Source organism: Papaver somniferum, chromosome 3 (genome assembly GCF_003573695.1).
Source record: "Papaver somniferum cultivar HN1 chromosome 3, ASM357369v1, whole genome shotgun sequence".
In the NCBI taxonomy this organism is placed as follows: domain Eukaryota; kingdom Viridiplantae; phylum Streptophyta; class Magnoliopsida; order Ranunculales; family Papaveraceae; genus Papaver; species Papaver somniferum.
Window position 1 is genome coordinate 187,830,711 of NC_039360.1, and position 5,643 is coordinate 187,836,353.

The 5,643-nt window shown below is 34.7% G+C and overlaps 1 long non-coding RNA gene across 1 annotated transcript; it reads left to right on the plus strand.

Annotated features, from left to right (window-relative positions):
* Positions 1-3,691: 3,691 nt before the first annotated feature.
* On the plus strand, positions 3,692-5,274 carry LOC113361970. The gene is made up of 3 exons (XR_003365459.1): positions 3,692-3,887; positions 4,332-4,590; positions 5,024-5,274. It is a non-coding gene; the product is annotated as an uncharacterized LOC113361970 (long non-coding RNA).
* The last annotated feature ends 369 nt before the right edge of the window (positions 5,275-5,643 follow it).

The following is a 5,643-nucleotide window of genomic DNA, read 5'->3' on the forward strand; positions in this document are numbered from 1 at the left end:
GGGGGTATGGGATAAACTTTTTAGTTGAAATAAATAAACTCCAGAGCCTAGAAATTTATGCGTATTTAGGATGGCACTAACCGATCTAAGTGGATGGAATCATTTTGGTTGTAGGAGTTGAGGAACCAATCTGATTAGATGGAAACATCTAAAGAGTCTATTCATAAAAGCACAGAGCTCAGGTGTTAGAAATAACATGATAGTTTCACCATATCTCGTTGAGTCCTTTTCACTTCTATTTTTATTTTATTTTGTTTTTAAACTATGTACTCTAAGTGATTAGGTGGGGCACACGATTCAAGTTGTTACCACTGCTAGCGTGAATTAGAGTGACTGAGTTACTAAAAAAAAAAACGGACCAGTTAGACCAATCGGAATAAGTATTAACACTTGGATAACAATATGCGTGTGTTCTCCCTGTTTCCGTCGCCTAAGCAAGCGTGGAATGCAGGACCCGTGGAAACTATCGTGTAATCTGCTGACAAGAAGCAAGCGCTTGGATCAAAATGATCTATTCATGCCGTTAAGTTTTAAAAAAATGGTTATTGTTCTGTGTAGTCAACTGCTGGTTCCCTTGTATTTGCCAGTTTGTTGATCTAGATTTAAGTTATTGACCACTGGTTCCCTTGTATATGCCAGTTGTGTTGATATTAGTCAGACCGGTATCTCAGTCCATTAGGATAGGTTCATTCTGGCAGTGGCCTTCAGACAGATATGGGAAACGCCGTTCACTTAGTAAACATCAAAACCATCTATGTTTTTCTATATCCATCTCTTAATCTTTCCATGTGATTAGTTTGACTCCGAATATGATGTCCATAGTGCAACTATCTGAGTAGAGCTCTGTCACTTATATATGAATTTTAGTATGCTTGAGTGCAAACTCGTGTACATCAATTGGAATTTCGCATCAGGGTACTTCCTCATGTAGTCAATAAGTATGCCAACCAAGGAGATTCTTTAGTGCCTTCCAAGGTTCGTTGTAGATAGCTAGGGTCTGGAGTATTAAGGTTTTGTGGGTATATCTCTTGAAAGCCCTCCCGAGATTAACTCGGTTTTATTTTTTTATTTTTGCTCGAGGACTAGCAAATAATAAGTTTGGGGGTATTTGATAGACGCATTTATGTGTCTATTTTGTTCTCAATATTCTGTATTGTTAGACTCGATTAAGTACTTATTGTACTATTTTGTGTTTTTGTAGATGTTTTTAGAGAAACAAGCCTTTGCGGCGAAATGAGCTCGAAAAATAGTGTTTTACACCCCAGGATAATGTACCGGTGGCACCTCAGAAATGCACCAGAAGCGTCCCAGAAATGTATCGGAGGAACCCAGAAAAATTACTATTTCCACCCCAAAATTACTATTTCCACCCCAATCGCTAAAGGGACACCCGTACAGGATTAGGGGGAGGACATTTTTCTTCTCATAATTCAAATTTCATTTTTGGCGGGAAAATATATTCTCTCCCTGGCAGATTTTCAAATTGATTTTCGATGGATTTGTGGAGAAACTAAATGGCTGGAATTAATTGGGTCATATCTATTGAGTATAACAAGATTATTCAGAGCGTTGGAATGAGTTAAATTTGGCTAGAATCCGCTAACTTTCAATCGAGAGTTAAACAGGGAAGATACGCTCGAGTTCTCTGTGAGAGGAATTTTTGGGAAGTTTTGTGGACTAAATGGGGAAGATATCTGATCTTCTTAAGTGTTTATGCAACTATGGAAGTATTACAGCTCATATGCGCAGGCAGAGGGGATGAAGAAGATCATATCTCGGTTGACAGTGAAGAAAATGGAAAAAAATATTTTCCGAGTAATGGAGAATTATATGGAGTGAATGAGCGAGATTCGATGGGTATGTTGGCTATAAATAGGTTGCTGGGGTCGAGCAGAGAGGGTGTCGAAAGTCTGGGGGCTGAGGAGAGCCAGAGAAGAAGAAATTCGAGTTTTCCAAACTCGGTTTCTGCTGCTGCTGATGATGATGAACATGAAGAACACGAAGAACGGACCTGCAACAACAGTCGTTTTTCTACAGTAGTAACGACTAACACCTGTGGGTCGTAATCAGGCAGTCTTATTTTACACAGCGTTTGCGACAGAGGTTCAACAGTCTTATTTTATCACTGAGGGTCGTAGTTCTCTGGTTTTATTGTATTTCTCATATTCTCATCATTTGTAAACCATTTTTGAGCCATAATAAATTATTTTGAGAGCATTTTTACTATGATGAGTTAAACCCCAACACTGGGACGACGGAGGAGGCCGAGCTTCATACATGGGTAATTTTATTAATTCTTTTTAAGACTTTTGCATTAAAAATTAATTGAAATATGATTTGATTAAATTGAGTGTTATTTGATTAGATGGGTCATGCTTAACTTAGGTGATTTGATGTTCCATGCTTAACATTTACAATCAATGTTTTGAGAATCTACTTTGGCAAAATAAGAGTCCATATATGTTTTGAGCGATTATTGTTGAGAATAAATCATTGAGCCCTATGTTATGAAGATTGGCCGAATCATTAGTCCCAGTACCTCTCTAACAATTTGTCAATATTTTTGTATATAATTTTTATAAATCTAAAAATCCTTCACCTTCACAAGTCTTAGAGTTCGAACCTTCATTACTACAACTATCAAAAAATCTTTAATCAAGAGGTCATTAACACTTAAAAGAAATATAGATTATTGGGTTATAGTAGAAGAGAAATTTTGGAGCCTAAAAGTAGAGACAATCATATCAAACAGGGAGACAAAATACTAATTACTTCCTTAACATTCTTAAAAAGATGTATCATAGGAATATGGTTGATGCTACTCTTGACATAATTGTTCACCAAATATCCAACAGATTTGAAGTTGATAACATTTTTTTAATCCTCCTCATATTCAAATCATTCCAACTGCTTTAAATTCCACTTTAAATCTGAACATGATCAAGTTTATTAATCATATTTTTGATAGTGGTAAATAAAAGATTCATTGCTTAAACTTATTAAGATTCGATGTTAGACTTAAAAAATAATTTAATCTAGCAAATATATAAAAAAAAAAGGTAGCAATATTAAGAGTAACTGGGACATAGGATTCTACCATAAAAATATTCAAGTGATGCATATATTTATTCCAAGCGATTTTATCCTATATTGTTGACTCTGTTTCTTTGCCATATGTAGATTTCTAAAATATTAATTGCAAGTTATAAGCATGGCATATTAAAGTTCTTAGTCTAACTATACACCATCAAACAAAATAGCAACCAATTAATGAAATTCATAATTTCAACTAATTGTAAAAATACATTAGAATTAATTATAGTTACCACTTGAGTGTGAAATATGCCTTCCTCCATTATCCCAGTGATGGGGTTTAGCTACTCATAACGGTACCAGCCACAATAATCAGAAGGAAATTTTTTATCTTTATTACCACACAATTTGAGTTTGCACAATGGATATGACTTCCTTTCCCAAAAGATTAAAAAATAATAAACAATCTAGAATACATATAGCACAGTTTGGACAACTTTGCCTGTGTAAGTGGTGGTCCAGATTTACTCTCCCAAGAGATAAATCTACGGCTTTGGTTCTTCAAAAGATGTCTTTTGTATTTTGAATCCTATGGCTCAAAAGAGAGTGTAAACATGCTCTAAACTTCTGTTCACACGCTTAACTCAATGGTGATGTTTCCACTCCCTCTGTGGAACAAACGAAAATCAGTAACAACACGGGGAAGGAGAGATAGAGGAAGAAATAGGATGAGAAAATCTCGAGTTTATCCAATACACTATGTAAATCTGGAAAAGTCAATTTTAGATCTCCGATTGAAGAACCCATGTCTACATCTGAAACATTAATTCGTTTACTATCGTTTTTACACAGAAGTAAGTTTTTTCCCCTTCATTTTTCTGTGTAAAATTGTGACATTTTATGAATCTGGTTTTGAAGTTTGAGAGAAGTTATAAAATGGGTCTTGATGATTCCATCCAATTCTAGAGAAAAAACTTAGGGTTTTGACAGGTTTGTTCTTCTCTTTTTAAGGGGTTTGTTTCTGCCATTTCTCTGTGTATCATATAATTAATTCTGGATTTTAATTCGTTTTTGGTTACGTTAATTTGAGTATATTGCATGCGACTGTTTGACGTCTGCTTGATCGTTCAATCTGATTTTTAGAGATTCCAATTAGATTTTCATAACCCAGAGTAGTCCAGAGTTAGGCTTAGGAAAAAATCTTTCATCGAACAGCAGTCTGTGGTAAGATTGAATTGATAATCTAAATTTGTGTTTGATCCTGACATGATGAATTTTGGTTTGTTTCTTTGTTGTAGGTTGTTCGCAATATAGCCTATTTCGTTTAAGCTTGTACATCATGTATTTCTGAGAAGGTTATTGACGTGCTTAGTAAAATGATGCAGTAGGGATTCCCGTTTGATGTTATCTTTCTTGCTATCATCTATGGTATGTGAAATAGGAAAGGAATCAAACAAGGGGTTCTCATGTATGAGAGTTCTTATTTTTGAAGAAAATGGGAGGATTGATGTTGTCCAGCTGGAAGTTTTTTGCTTTGCAATAAAAATTGAAGTTAAGGTAACACACTTATAACAGTTAAACAAGATTCTTTACTGTTTTTCGAGGAGATTAAATTTCAATTTGTTGCAGTAAAAAAGGAGTTAGGAATATGAAGAAAAAGTTTGCTAATGAACCAGATGTGAAAAACCTTGACTAAAAACGCTTAGTTCAATGAGATTGATATGGTTCTTTTATTTTCAACAACCTTTGTTTGCTGACCATACTTTTTGGTAGATGTATTCATTATTGCGACCATACTTTTTTGCGGATGTAATCATTATCATCGTCATCATCATGGATCTCTTTTGCTTCTTTTAACATTTTTTTGCTCGAGGAACTTAGATTTCTGAATTTTCGATATATATATATATATGTCTGCAACCGAGTATTATTTTGTTTATTTTTAGTCTTTCGAGATATCAAAATTTATATCTATCCATGAATCTTGCAGGTTAGTTTTGATGGAAACATTTTCATGATTCAAAGTTGCAGTTGTTAATTTTTTTTCTTTTAAATGTATGACTCATGGTACAAATTGAAGCAGGACATGGTACTCTAGGTGAATCTGAAGCATCGTAAGGTACTAAAGTGTTTACATTTCTTTTTAAGTGGTTTTCATATGCTTTCATGACAATTAATCAAATTTAAATATATATGGATGTTTTGGGGTAAAAACTGATTCTGTTTTTTTTTTTTGTAATTTGGGGTGTTTTGATGAGAAACGAGTTCAAACCCTAAACAAATGCACTGCACGGGAATGCTTTTAGGTTCGAGAAATCAATCTGTAAGACTCTGGCCTAAACTAAGAAATGGTCGTTCCATATTCAATTGGGTCACAAGGTGGAGGAGAAGGGTTGATCTTAGGGAGGGAAGCGGAGAAGATGTTTGAGATCAGAGTGTTGAATTATGAAGGTGTGGCTGTTTATGACTTGTGTATCAGAAAATGGTTTCTGGCTACTTGTGTTGATAACACTTGTGTTCTGTTTTTCGAAATAAATGAAATTCTATTTATACAAGTTATTGAGCGCACCCTGATCTCTTAGAAAGTGGAGGAAGTGAAGTAGTGGAGAA